This window comes from Perognathus longimembris, chromosome 1 (assembly GCF_023159225.1).
Source record: "Perognathus longimembris pacificus isolate PPM17 chromosome 1, ASM2315922v1, whole genome shotgun sequence".
Classification (NCBI taxonomy): Eukaryota; Metazoa; Chordata; class Mammalia; order Rodentia; family Heteromyidae; genus Perognathus; species Perognathus longimembris.
The window spans coordinates 159186598-159201584 of record NC_063161.1 but is presented as its reverse complement, the minus strand read 5'-3'; the positions used below and the strand labels follow the sequence as shown (position 1 = coordinate 159201584).

At 54.0% G+C, this 14987-nt stretch overlaps 1 protein-coding gene across 1 annotated transcript in view; it reads right to left on the bottom strand.

Annotated features, from left to right (window-relative positions):
- Positions 1–14987, bottom strand: part of Cfap77 (cilia and flagella associated protein 77) — a 107987-nt gene that overhangs the window by 510 nt on the left and 92490 nt on the right. The gene's annotated exons all lie outside the window — the stretch shown is intronic.

Genomic DNA, 14987 nt, shown 5'->3' with positions numbered 1-14987 from the left:
GCCAAGGGCCAGCGCCAAGGCCCTGAGTTCAAGTCCTAGCACTACCGACTCTCTCACACCCACACTCAAACGAGCCCTTCTCCTCAAGGGGGCCCTGAGGGTCTGGGGTGACCTTCCACGGCACCAGAAACAGAACTTGCCCTGCTGTAAAACAAAGCAAGAGCCACTGTCCACTGTCCCACCCCACTGTCCCCAGGAAGACGGGGGGGGGGGGGGGGGCGCCACGGGGTAGGAAGAGTGCAGGCTCACTGCTCGTTTGTTCCCTCTTCCTCATCCACTCATCCATTCACTTTCCACTCATGCATTCACATCAACGGCAGCTCTGCCCCAGCACAGGGCATGGCGGAAGGGAGGGACTCCGCTCCACACTGCTGGAGCTCAGAATTCCGCCCGCGTTACAGCCGCCAAGAGCCAGGCCTGCGCGGTGAGCAAACAGCAGGAGCCCAGCCACGGAGCCAGGCTGGGGAGGAGAGACATCTACGGGGGGGGGGGGGGGGGAGCTGATGGATGGAGGGGCTTCCCAGGCAAAGGGGCGGGGTGCTGGCCTCGCCCAGGCCTTGGACTTCAGGGGCTCCTGGAATACGGAAAGGGCCCTAACTCCAAAGCTTGCCTGCCTGCCAAGATAGAGGCTTCACACAGTCCCTTCACACCTGTCTGCACCCAGGCGGGAATATCTCAGTGAGGTCATGGTCTTGTTCTTAGATCAAGGCCCAGTTTCAAAAGAAAGACGACAGGGCTGGGGATATAGCCTAGTGGCAAGAGTGCCTGCCTCGGATACACGAGGCCCTAGGTTCGATTCCCCAGCACCACATATACAGAAAACGGCCAGAAGCGGCGCTGTGGCTCAAGTGGCAGAGTGCTAGCCTTGAGCGGGAAGAAGCCAGGGACAGTGCTCAGGCCCTGAGTCTAAGGCCCGGGACTGGCCAAAAAAAAAAAAAAAAAAAAAAAAAAAAAAGAAAGACGACAAAACCGAGAAGGGGATGAACTGGGCATGGCGGTGCACACCTGTAATCTCAACTACTCAGGAAGCTGAAGTAGGAAGATCACAGTTCTGAGGTCAGCCCCGGCAAAAGCCAGAGACTATTAAAACACAAACAAAAGCACACAAAGGGCCAGGAGTGCGGCCTAAGAATACCTGCTGAGCAAGAACAAGGTCCTGAGATCAAGTCCCAGTACCACCCAGTGTGTGTGTGTGTGTGTGTGTGTGTGTGTGTGTGTGTGTGTGTGTGTATTCAAGTAGGCAGATGTAGAGAAAAGAGTCTGCACATTGACCACCCCCCCCCCCAGTCCCTTCTGGCAGGCTGGAAGTGGTGCTGTGGCTCAAAGTGGTAGAGCCCTAGCTTTGAGCTTAAGGAGCACAAGGACAGCACCCAGGCCCCGAGTTCAAGCCTGATGAACAACTTTAAAAAACAAAAAAGAATAGTTGTGTTTGTGTTTTGCTTTCTTTTTTTTTTTTTTTGGCCAGTCCTGGGCCTTGGACTCAGGGCCTGAGCACTGTCCCTGGCTTCTTCCTGCTCAAGGCTAGCACTCTGCCACCTGAGCCACAGCGCCCCTTCTGGCCGTTTTCCATACATGTGGTGCTGGGGAATCGAACCGAGAGCTTCATATGTAGGAGGCAAGCACTCTTGCCACTAGGCCATATTCCCAGCCCTTTGCTTACTTTTTGTTTAGGTACCAGACTGGCACTTGAACTCGGTACCCGAGGCTTCCGTTCACGGGCTAGCGCTCTGCCAACTGAGCCACACCTGCAATGCCTTGATTTCTTTTTTAGTTTTACCCTTTTGCTACTCAGGAGGCTGAGAACTGCAGACTGAGGTTTGAAGCCAGCCTGGGAAGACAAATCTAAATCTCTTACCTCCAATTGACCAACAAGAGGCTGAAAGAGGCGGTGTGGCTCACTGAAAACGTTACAAAACCTTGATTTACTCAGTGACACATGCGCTCGGTTCTCCGCAGAACCGGTTGGCTTCCGGGGGGCACTGCGCCCCGCTGCCTGGGGTCAGACACGGGGGGGGGGGGGGAGGGCGGGGGGCGGATTCTTGGCCTCGTAGCGAGCAGCCTCAGTTCTGGGAGACGCACTCCGGGGCCCGAGGAGGCCAGGCAAAGGAAAGAGCAGCCGGGCTGGGGGAGAGCGCTCTCCTGCCATTGGGTGCCGGGGAGGTGCCCTGGCCCGGACGGGGCTTGAATGGGATGGGAAGGCTTGGGGTCTGAGGTCTTCGGAGGGAAACAGAGTCAGCACAGGTGGAGGGGGCGTGTGCCTCCTGGCCTGGCGTGCCTTTGAGTCGGGAGCTGGAGAGCAGAGCGCCCGGCGCGCAGTAGGGTCATCACTGCGGACCTGCATCGAGGGAGGGGAGACCCCACCCGTCTGCACCCCTGGGACCCTCAGACCCCAGGCCCAGGATGGAAGCCTGGGACGGGGCCATCCGGTCCTCAGGGGGCGGCAGCCGGGCCCTCTGCAGCCTCTGTGGCCCCAGCCGGGCCCCTCCACCCCCTCCTTGTCCACAGTTGAGGGTATCAGGCACTGACAACCACAAGAACCAGAAAAAACCGGAATCCGCTCTGCATCTGTCTCCATCCTTCCCCTCTCTCTCTCTCTCTCCTCTCTCTCTCTTTGGTGGTGGAGGAGGCTGGTTCCAGGGCTTGAACTCAGGGCCTAGGCAGGGCCCCTGAGCGTTTTTGTCCAAGGCTGGTGCTCTACCCCCTGAGCCACAGCTCTACTTCCAGCTTGTTTTTTCTAGATAACTGGAGGTAAGAGTCTCATGGATTTTCCTGTCCAGGCTGGCTTCGAACCACTACCCTCAGATCTCAGCCTCTTGAATAGCTAGGATGACAGGCGTGAGCCACCAGCGCCCAGCTGGCTGTCTCCATTCTTCAGGGGGGCGAGGGGTGGGGGGATCAGAGTCCCCGGGGCTCAGCCCCGGTCTCACAGGTCAAAGCAAGGACGTTGCCGGCTCGCGCGGGTCAAGGGGAGGCCCCGGGCAGCAGGCCGGGGCTGCGGTCCACCCTCCCGCCCGCCCGCGCCCGGCCGAGCCCCGCGTGAGGAGCCCCGCACGGTCACGACCCGCAGCCCCCCGGAGTCCGAGGATGAAGAGCTATGGAGGAGGAATCCCTTCCGAGAGGCTTCTAAATGAAGCCATCTGCAGTCTGCGTCCGCCCGGAGCGAGCAAGCGGCGCGAGCGTTGGCAGGACGCAGCTCTGCGGAGTGGCGTCCAAGCCGCGCGGAGGTAAATGGAGGCAACGGCGGCCCTGCGGCCCTGGGACTGGGCGGGGGGGAGGCTCTGCTCCAGCTGGAAGTGGAAAGCACTGCACAGATGGAAATAACCCTGCACAACAAAGGGCCGTGCTCTGGGGACCCCGGCCGGGAGCCGAGGCCAGGCCGCGCCCAGCGGCCGACACCATGTCTTGCCAGGCAGGGATTAGACACAGGAAGCACACAACTGGTGGAGGTTAACTGAGTAGGAGCCATCGTAGGAAGGCTGTGGACAGGCAGGCTCCGGTGGCTCGCGTCTGTCATCCTGCCACTCGGGAGGCTACGATCTGAGGATCCTGGTTCGAAGCCAGCCTGGGCAGGAAAGTCTGTGAGACTCTTATCTCCAATTAACCACTCAAAAAGCCAGAAGTGGGGGCTGGGGATATGGCCTAGTGGCAAGAGTGCCTGCCTCAGATACACGAGGCCCTAGGTTCGAGTCCCCAGCACCACATATACAGAAAACGGCCAGAAGCGGTGCTGTGGCTCAAGCGGCAGAGTGCTAGCCTTGAGCGGGAAGAAGCCAGGGACAGTGCTCAGGCCCTGAGTCCAAGGCCCAGGACTGGCAAAAAAAAAAAAAAAGCCAGAAGTGGAAGTGTAGGTCAAGTGGTAGAGCATCAGCCTTGAGTGAGAAAGCTAAGTGAGAGCATGAGGCTGTGAGTTCAAGTCCCAGCATCAGCGTGTGTGTGTGTGTGTGTGTGTGTGTGTGTGTGTGTGTGATCTGTTTCATGGAGGGAAGGCAGGTCCTGTAGGGAGCAATGGGAGGACTTGCTTGGAGGAACAGAAGAGGAAAGTATGTCCCAGGGGGCAGGGTTCACCCCGAGCTGCAAGGTGGGGGAATCCGGGCAAATCAGAGGAAGGAAAGCAAGCCAGCGGGCAGGGGGGAAACGGCGAGACTGAGCTGGGGGTGAGCCGCACAGGATCTCAGGAGAGACTTGGCCCCAAGGTGGAGCCAGGTCTCTGGTGAGTCTGGGCTGAGCTGGGGCCAGCAGCTAGCACTGCGCTCTGCGCTCCGCCGGCTCCACCATGGGCTGGCACTGCAGGCCCGGCCTCTGCTTCCAGACTCACTTGGGAGCATCACCCACCTACCTACCTTCCTTTTTTCCTGCTTGCCTCCCTCCTTCCATTCCCTTCCTTCCTTCCTTCTTTTTTGGCTCGTTTGTGCCCTAGTACTGGGGCTTGAACTCAGGGCCTTATGTTCTCAAGATCAAGGCTGGTGCTCTACCACCTGAGCCAAGGCATTTGGCTGGTTAATTAGAGAGAAGAGTCTCACAGACTTTCCTGCTTGGGTTGACTTTGAACTGAGATCTTCAGCTCTCTGCCTCCTGACTTCCAGGATTCCAGGCTTTCCTGTCCATTTCCAGTGAGTCAGCTCTTCACTCCGTTACAATCCGTCACGGTTCCTCTGACATTTATTATCTCCTTCCTGACTTTACACCTAAAGCTATCTGCTAAGCCCAGTGTCTCTCCATCTTCTTCTTTCTTGCGTGGGGGTTTGAACTCAGAGCTGCATGCTCGATAAGCAACTGCTCTACTGCTCGAGCTACAGCACCCGTAAGACTGTGCTCCACGGCTTCGCGTCTGGGGCTTGGGGGATGTGTCCATCAGCCAGAGCTGCCAGCGATGAAGCTGAACGCCCCGTGGCTTGTGACAGCGTGACGCGAACTTCTCCCACGGTGGGTGCAGGAGGCTCACACCGGAGCGAGGTGAGGCGGTGGGTCACGTCCTTCAACAGCAGCTGGCTTCCTCTTCCCTTCTGCCTGCTTCTACCCCTTGCTAGAGGCTGGCTACAGTCCACGGCCCTGGCCGTGGACGCCTCACAGGAGAAGGGAGTGGGTTTGTCCAGAGCCACACTTGCCAGCTCTGACAACCCTGTTGGAGACATGTGGAAGGACCTGAGTGCGAAGTGTGTGTGTGTGTGTCTGTGTGTGTGTGTCTGTGTAGGATGGCCAGGAAAAGGAGCAGGACATAGTGACGCATGCCTGTAATCTCAGCGAGTCCAGAGGCAGAGACAGGTGGATCACTATGCCAGCTAGCCCAGGACAAAAAAAAGGAAGTATAAATGTAGGGCTCAGGCTGGCTCTGGCCTAGTAGTAGGGCGCTTGCCGAGCATGCATGAAGCCCTGGGTTCGATTCCTCAGCACCACATATATAGAAAAAGCCAGAAGTGGCGCTGTGTGGCTCAAGTGATAGAGTGCTGGCCTTGAACAAAAAGCTCAGGGACAGTGCTCAGGCCCAAAGTTCAGGACTGGCAAAAAAAATATATAGCTCAGGTGGTAGAGCACCTGCTAATTATGCAAGGGGCTAAGTTCAAAGCCCAAGTACAACGCACACACACCCCTAAACACACACCCCCCCCTAAACACAGGCAAATGCAAACCCTCCATGACAACGCAAACTCAGCAGCCTCCAGTGGCCTCTGGCCCAGCGGGGTGCTGGACTCGGTCCCCTCATTAGCCACATGGTCCCCCACCAAGCCTTCCCGACGCAGGTCTGGGGACAGGGAAGACAAAGAGGAGTTTGCGGGAAAAATAGCCAGATTCAAAAAAGAAAGAAAGAAAGAAAGAAAGGAAAGAAAAACAGAAGAAGAACCTGCCAAAAAGCTTAGGAGGAAAAAAAATGACAGCCACCAAGATTTTAGTGTAGTTTTTTTTTTTTTTAAGTGACAAGTGCTTGGTGCTTGGAGAGAGATTTTCCTGTAGAAGATTGAGGGGGCTGTCTCCTCTAATGAGAGGCGCTCGGAAATTATGGATCAGCCCCAGGTCGGTAATTTCTGTCAAGTCGGGGCAGCTGGAGGTCAGAGGCCCCGGGTGAACACAAACTTGGCGAGGCATGGTAGGAGGGCAAACAAGATTCTCCGCCCTCATGTAGCAGGTTGTACTCTAAGTAATTAATGAGGGTAACAATCTCTCCCCAGACATCTGGTCCCCTAAATTGCTATTCTGCTACCGGCTCTAATTTTCTCTGTGGTCCGAAAATAGATGGCTCACAAGGAGCCGGAGCCGGAGCCTGACCCTGGCAGCACGCACGCTGACTCCAAAGCATGTCCGAACCCACGCTGCACAAACGGACTTGTCCTCCCTCCCTCCCTCCCCCCCACCCTCCACCGCAGGTCTGAGGCTGGCCCTAAAAAGGACACGTGGTTCCACACATTGGCCAGGGGAATTGGAGAAGAGTATTTCATGAATTACTGTTCTTGAGCTGGCCTCAAACTGCATTCCTCTGGGTTCCAGCCTTTTGGGTAGCTAGGATTAGGAGTGCCAGGCTCATTTCTCTTGAGTATATATCTATTCAGAGAATTTCTAGACCATAGAGGGCTCTGTAAAGTATTTTTAAAGGTGCTTGTGTCTATTTTTATTTTTTTACTGCATGACTGTTCCTGTTTCTCCATATCCTTGTCAGCACTTGTGATTGTCTTTTTTTTTTTGTTTTTCCTGCCAGTCCTGGGCCTTGGACTCAGGGCCTGAGCACTGTCCCTGGCTTCTTTTTGTTCAAGGCCAGCACTCTGCCTCTTGAGCCACAGCGCCACTTCTGGCTTTTTCTATGTCTGTGGTGCTGAGGAATGGAACCCAGGGCTTCATGTATACGAGACAAGCAGTCTACCACTAGGCCATATTCCCAGCCCCTTGTGATTCTCTTTTTAATTTTACACACCATCATAGGTTTAAATTGGTATTTCACTGAGGGTTATTTTGTTGTTGTTTTTTTTTTCTGGTGCTGTTGTTTTGTTTTGTTTTGGTTTTGGGCAAAAGTCGTGGGGCTTGAACTCAGGGCTTGGGTTCTGTCCCTGAGCTTCTTTTGCTCAAAGTTAATGCTCTACCATTGAACCACAGTGCCACTTGTGGTTTATTGTTTGCTTGTTTTTCTTTGTTCTGGTAGTTAATTAGAGGTGAGTCTCAAGGACTTCTTGCCTGGGCTGGCTTCAAGCTGCAATCCTCAGATCTCAGCCTCCTGTCTAGGTAGGATTACAGGGGTGAGCCACCAGTCACTGACTCACTGAGGTTTTGATTTGTATTTCCCGCATGGCTAGTAGGGATGAACACTTTTCAAGTGCTTACTGCAATGTGTATGTTATCTTTGGAGCAATGTCTATTAAAATCATTTACCCACTTGGAAACTCATCCCTTGATAATATTCTTCGGAACACGAGAGTTTTTTATTTCGGTGAAGTCCAAATTATCTGTTTTTCTTTAGTAAGTTATGCTTTACTTCCTTTTATATAAATCTCATATTAAAAAAAAAATCTCATGAGGGCTGGGAATGTGGCCTAGTAGTAGAGTGCTTGCCTAGCATGCATGAAGTCCTGGGTTCGATTCCTCAGTACCACATAAACAGAAAAAAGTGGGAAGGGCGCTGTGGCTCAAGTGGTAGAGCGCTAGCCTTGAGCAAAAAGAAGCCAAGGACAGTGCTAAGGCCCTGAGTTCAAGCCCCAGGACTGGCAAAAAAAAAAAAAAAATCTCATGACGGTTAATTGTAATCCTCCTAAATATCAAAGAATTGCCTGTATCTTGAATATGTGTGTGTGTGTGTGTGTGTGTGTGTGCGTGTGCGCGTGCCCTCATGTGCGGGTGTGCCAACCAGTACTGGGGCTTGAACTCGGGGCCTTAAAACTCCTATTCCACTTCCTTCACTCAAGGCTGGTGCTCTACCACTCGAGCCACACCTCCACTTTCTACTTTTTGCTAATTAGTTAAACCAAAGAGTTTTCCTGGCTTGTCTGCCTGGGCTACACGCTTTGAACTGCAGTCCTCCGACGTCAGCCTCCCGAGTAGCTAGGATTACAGGTGTGAGCCACTGGTGCCTAGCTAACAGAAAGAAATAAAAAGACTACATAATAATTCCTTCAGATTGTGTCTCCACGAGATCAAAGCTGTCCCCATGGGTGCCCGTGAGGACAGACTGCCCCTCTTCAGGCCGCCTCTACGGGGTGGCCAGTGGGCATGCTCTCTGCAGGGAGAGATCACAGAAATCTCAAGACGGCGGGAGGAGGCCAGCAGGGGCTGGGGAAGGCCTCCACGCCAGGCTCCCCTGGGCCTTGTTAGTTACAGTTCTGCTCCAGTTCCACAGGGGTGGTGGGACAGAACCAGGACAAACAGAAGCTCCTGTATTCATCTCAAGGGAGTATACTTGGTGGCAGCTATTTCCTTTAAGAGGGCTTGCTCGCTTACGCATGTAATGTATTGTATGTACGCATGTATGTGTTGCATGTATGTACGGATGTATGTGCTGGTACTGGGGCTTGAACCCAGGGCTTCACATTCTTGCTTGGCTTTCTCCCTCAAGACTGGCTACTCTACCAGTTGAGCCACATCTCCACGGAACAGTGTTTTGCTGGCTAATTGGAGAAACGAGTTACACATGATTTTCTGCCCCAGCTGGCTTTGAACCATGATCCTCACGTCTCAGCTTCCTGAGTAGCTGGGGTGACAGGTGTGACTCCCGGTGCCTAGCAAGGCTTCTGCTTTTGAGAGCCTTCCCTTTTTTTGTTTTTCACAAAGCTGGTCAGGCAACTGGCCAGAGAAGCTGAGCTGGGGCCCGTGTCTGTTTGTTTTGTTGTTTTGTTTTGTTTTGCCAGTCCTGGGGCTTGAACTCAGGGCCTGAGCACTGCCCCTGGCTTCTTTTTGCTCAAGGCTAGCACTCTGCCAGTTGAGCCACAGCGCTACTTCTGGCCTTTCCTATCTACGTGGTGCTGAGGAATCGAACCCAGGGCTTCATGTATACGAGACAAGCACTTTACCACTAGGCCACATTCCCAGCCCCGGGGGGCCCGTGTCTGTAGGGACAGGGTGTCCCCGTGAATGGAGATCTTAAGTGTGACCCCTAGGCTGTCCTCGCCCCCAGCCTGGCTCGAATGGGCCTTGCACCCAGCTTTGGTCCCGAAGGGCTCTGGTGGTCCTGCCCTTTCTCAGGGCCTCCGGCTCAGCTCAGCTCAGCAAGAACCCACAAAGCATCCATCACCGTGGCCTGGCATCTTTGAAACACCTCAGCCCAAGACAAATGACATTCTGGAAGCTGCAATGTGTATAAGGGGGACCAGATATGACCCTGAGGGGGTCCTCCTGGCCCCATTTCTGGTCTACCTTACACCCTATGTCTCTCTCTCTCTCTCTTACACACACACACACACACACACGCACACACACACGCTGGCACCCACCCACCCAGCCCAGGATGTAAATGATCACCGCCCAGCCATCACTTGTGAAGCTTGACAGAAAATAATGAGAAACACTAAATCTTTTATAAGGTCAACACTCGCCTTAGCCGAGCAGCTGTCAAACAAGAAAAGAATTTAACGCTGGAGCTGCGAAACTTCCATCGGCTCATTAAACCCAACAGGGCCCGGGCCTGGCGTGGCGGAGGAGACGCGGGGCCTTCCGTTTTGTGTCAGTAATTTGCGGTGGAGGAGGCAGAAGAAACAGCCAGTGCCAAAGGGACCCGGGGGGCGGCTGGGGAATCGTTAGCGCGCCAGGAGCGGCCCTGGCTCCTAATTGGAAGCGTTGGGCATTATCAACGGAGGATTTGCCTCGGCTCCCTGACAGCTACTGGGTCCAGAATGATCGCCCACTTGTCAGTGTAAAAGACCATTAAAAACAAACCGTTTTGATTTAATTGGAGGTGGTACACCGGGGGGCCAGGTGAGGGGCGCTTCAGACCCCCTCTCCCAGCTGCGCCCCCGGCCCTTGCCCAGTGATGGGGCAGAGGAGTGGGGACACCTATGGGTTCCAGACTGTTCACTTTTCAAAAACCGTCTGAGAGAGCAGTGAATGGGAGACACAGCCTTCGCAGCCAGAGAGGCCTGTTTCCAATGGGGTTGTCAACAAACTGGGTGACAAGCTGACTGCAAAGAAGGGGGTGTGTGTACCCACCTTCCAAGCCCAGAGGATGGAAGTGTGCAGGGTTCTATTCTTCCAGGAGGGGGCCCAGCTGGAGGGGCTCGGCAGGGTGCCCCCCACCTCTGCCATAACCTGTCCATCCAACTTAGAAACGTGACTTTGTGGGGGGTGGGGGGGAGGGTCCTGGGGCTTGGACCCAAGGCTTGGGTCACCCAGTAGACCTCATGGCACTGAGGGCCCCGATCGCAAAACCTATGGTCCCATTAAGAAGACATTGCTAAGCCAGGTGCTGGTGGCTAATGGCTGGTGGTTTTATCTACTTAGGAGGCTGAGATCTAGGATTGTGATTCAAAGCCGGCTGGGGCACGAGAGTCTGTGAGACTCTTATCTCCAACCAACCACCAAAAGGCTAGAAGTAGAACTGTGATTCAAGCAGTAATGCTAGCTTTGAGGAACAGCACCCAGGCCTTGAGTTCAAACCCCCATACTGGTATAAGAAAAAAAAAAGTCCCTAGTTGTATAAGTGGCAGAGTAAACTCCTGGTGGGTCTCTCCACGCTGGTACACAGAGCTTCTGTGGCGAGGCCCGAAGCTGGGAGCTGTTGGGTTCGCGTGCAGCATGATACATATTAATTGGTGCCCATGAGATCTCAGAGAAGTCCATACATTTGTATATGAGCCTCGCCCCATCGCACAAAGCGGAGGTCTCATTTACTGCCTATGTTTCTTTGGCAACCAGGGCGGCGGGGGGTGGGGTGGGGGGAGTGGGGGGGCCACGCCCTGCTGGAGGGGAGTTCCAGGGTGCACCAGGGGAGGGAGCCCCCCCCACACCAGCCACAGTGTTCAAACCAGCCCCCTCACTTCCGTGAAGGAGCGGGCTGGAAGTGACACGATCTCTGGTGTGCTTCCAACTCCACAGCTCCAGATTGTGCTGCAGAACTCGGACCATGGGGATTCCTTAATTACTTTCTCTGGAAATTTCCTGACAGGGCTTGCACAGGTAGCACAAGGTGGTTAGCCAGGCACGCGGTTCTTCGGTTGACGGAGTCTTTGATTTTGTGCTCGGTTGCAAATGAAGTCCTTTGCAATGCCGTCCACGCAGCGCACACCACCGGTGCTGCTTCCTATTCAGACAGGATGCAGGAGAGTTGGCGTTACTGCAGCTAGCTGAGGCCACAGAGGTCAGTGGGGTGTGTTGAAGTGGGGTTGATGTCATTATTCCCCCTTTTCTTTTCCTGGAGTAAGGATCAAGAAGAATTTTTCTGGTATCTTGGTGGAGGTTGACAAGTAGGTCCTGTCAGGTCATAAATAGGAGTCAAAGAATGAAGTATCTTAGACACTGTTCTGGGTGACATGTCAGTAAGCAGGAGTCTCAGGGTAACTCTACTGTTAGGGATGCTCAGGAGACAATGAAGAGAGCTTGGCTGGACAAGCAAAAATGTAGATGATGGATAGAAATATGCATGTATGAATGGGTAGGTGGGTGAGTAAGTGGATGGAATGATAGACGGATGCATGGTTAGAACGAGCAGATACATGGATTAATGGATGGATGGAGACAGGTGGATGCATGGAGAGATAGATGGATGAATGCACCGGCAGATAGATGGATGGATACATGGACTGTTGGCTGGCTGGCATACTCCAATGAATGGATGGATAGATGAGTAAATGGATATACGGACTGGATGGATGGAGATGGATGCATAGGAAGAGAGATAGATAAATGGATACATAGGTAGATGGGTGGATGGATGGTAAAAGGATGGACAGATGGATATGTGGACTGGTAAATGGACTGCTGGCTGGCTGGAGAGACAGATGGATGGGTGCGCAGGTAAGTGGATGAATGGAGAGTTGGGTCGGTGGCTACATGGATAGATGAACGGATGCACGGATGGATGAATGGGTGGATGACACATGGAGAGAAAGGTGAGGGGATGCATAAGTGGATGGATGGCCAGGAGAATGGATGGATGATGGGCTTTTGGATGGGTCGACACAGATGAATGGATACACAGGTGAGTAGATGGATGGATGAACGGACGGGAGGCCAGATAGACAAATGGATTGATGGGTTAGCATCTTGTGATGAGGCAAGAGGACCTTTAGAAATGCATTTGCGTCGTAAGCACCCTGAAGACCCTCTCCTTCAGCTTTACTCAGCTTGGACACTGAGTGGACCCGGTGTTTCCTGCAGCAGTTGTACCCTGGCCCGTGTCAAGTGATTTGAAGGAGCCCAGGGGTTGCACATGACACGAAATAAGATGGCGTGTAGAAGAGACACCACCTTGAGTGGAACAGATGCTAACTCTCGCGCTGTTTCCTGCCACGTGGAGCACAAGGGAGCAAAGTCCAGCATGCCAACCTGTCTCCTCACAATGGACAGGGTGGGCGCCACTAAGCGCTGTGTGGTCAGGAGTGGAGGTGTTTGAGGCCGATCTCAGTTCCAATCTTGGCCCTTGCACTTGCCAGGTGAGTGACGAAGGGATTTCCCGCCTTCAAAGTGAACGGATTCTGTCCATCACGGGGTCGCTGCCGAGCTCCTGGCATGGTCCTGGCACCCAGAGCAGCATTGGAGGCGTGCATGGTTGTGCCATTGTTGCTGCTAGTGCCGCTCGTTCCTGAAATTGCTCTCCGGCAGGGGCTGGTCCTGGGCACCAGGGGGAACCTTCAACCACAAGTTGTTTAGGAATATGCAGACATGCAGTCCAAATGGACAGATCTTCATGGCCATGGGTGGAGGCAGAGACGGTGGCAATGACTGGCAGAGATTACAACTTGGGGGTGGTCCACTTGCACCCTGCGGCAGGGCCCCTTCCTCTGCCCCTGGAGCGGGTGAGGACCTGAGGCCAGGGAGAAAAAGCATCTAGCTTTGTGGCTCCGTGGGACTGCCTTGTACCTTCACAGGAGACCCAGCAATGCTACAGGGTTCCAGAAGCAGGTAACACAGCCAGGTGCCGGTGGCTCACATCTGTAATCCTAGCTACTCAGTAGGCTGAGATCTGAGGATCTCAGTTCAAAGCCAGCCTGGGCAGGAGAAAGCCCATGAGACTCTTATTTCCAATGAACTACTCAGAACACATTTGAGCGCTGTGGCTCAAGTGGTAGAGCACGAGCCTTGAGCAAAGAGAAACTCAGGGACAGTGCCCAGGTCCTGAGTTCAAGCCCTCGGAAATGAACACACACACACACACATACACGCGCGCGTGCACACACACACACACACACGCACGCACCACTTAGAAGCAGGAAATATAAGCAGGAGGTAGGCGGCAAAAGGAGCTTGATTTGGACTGAACATGTCCACACACACCCCCTCAAAAGCACATGTAAAACCTCCCCCCCAAATGGTATGGGTGGTCGGCCTTAGTATTTCATCCTAGTAGCACGTGTGGAAGAGCGCCGTGTCCCAGGTGCCGTTTTGACCACTCCAGGTTCGCCAGGCCAGGCTTCTGGGTGGGAATCTGTGTTCGTTTTTTTTTTTTTTTTAAATGTGTGCAGATACCAGGACCTAAATTCAGGGGCCTCTTCTTCCTGCTTAGCTTTTTTCTTCTCTTTTTGTACTGGCGCTTGAACTCAGAGCCTGGGCACTGCCCCTTAACTTTTTCTGCCCAAGGTTGGTGCTCTACCACTTGAGCCACAACTCCCCTTCTGGCTTTTTCACTGGTTAAATGGAGGTAAGAGTCTCATGAACTTTCCTGCCTGGGCTAGCTTTGAACCTGGATCCTTAGATTTCAATCTCCTTAGTAGCTAGGATTGCAGCTACCGTGAGCCACCGTGCCTGCATGTGACACCTGTCCTCCGAGGACCCTAGATAGGACCAAGCCAGAGCCAAGGCCTCCTCCAGTCCACGGATCCTGCGGCTGACTGTCCCCTTGCCAGAGCTGGCCCCAGCACTTTACCTGCAAGGTTGTACCTGCTGGTCTCGTCACACCCATGCACGCCCATCTAGCAGGTGTAGATGTGGAGGCAGGCTGTCTGTCGAAGCTGTATGTGCACACTCAGCCCCCGGCCGCTCTGCTTTTTCCTCTGTCTGCCTTCCACTGCTGACATGGCAAGTCTGTATCTGGAGCCAGTGGCCTCCTCCTCTTTAGCCTTGAGGCCAAATTCCAATTTAAAAGATGCTGGGGAGTTGATCAATGGTTTTCAGGGTCCTGGGAAGTGTGTGATGTATTGCAAAGGCTTAAATCAGCCAGAACAGGGCTGGCCAGGACCCTCTGGACACCCATCAAGACCCGAGCACTGACCGCCCTTCCGTTTCCCCGTTCTGCAGCCAGACTTGTACTGGCTTTCTTTTGCTTTCCTCTCATTTCCTTTGCTTTCCTTCCCTTTCTCTCCCTTCTCCTCCCCTTTTCTTTCCCTCTCTTCTACTCTCCCCTCTCTTCCTCTCCTCTCCTCTGCCCTCCCCTCCTCTCTTCTCCTCTCCTCTCCCTCCCAACACAGAATGAGGCAATTCCAGCGCCCCAAGCCAGTGTCTGGGAAGGTCTCAGGATGGGTGGTGGATATCCTGGTCACTGCACCAGGGTGGCCCATCTTCATGGCCACTCTCTCCCTCCATGCTTCTGCCCAGAGGCCTTTGGTCAAACTACCCACATCTGCTTGTATTGCTCTAGAACACCATTTTCCCAGGACTTCTTTGAGCAGCGGGAAGGAATAGTCTAGACACTCCCAGCATCTTCCTTCTTCCCTAGGGATGTTCCCGGATGCAGTGTGGGCCTTGCTTCTCTCTCCAGGGGAGCCAGTGATCCATGTTCATGTCGTGGGATACGCTTTCATCTGCCGTTCCATGCACTCTTGAGTTTATCCTGGGAAACCACGCTGGGTGGTTTATCTCCCAGGCCTGGTGCTGGCTGCACTTACTGCGTGGGTCCCCAATGACAGAGGCCAACAAGTGGGGACACT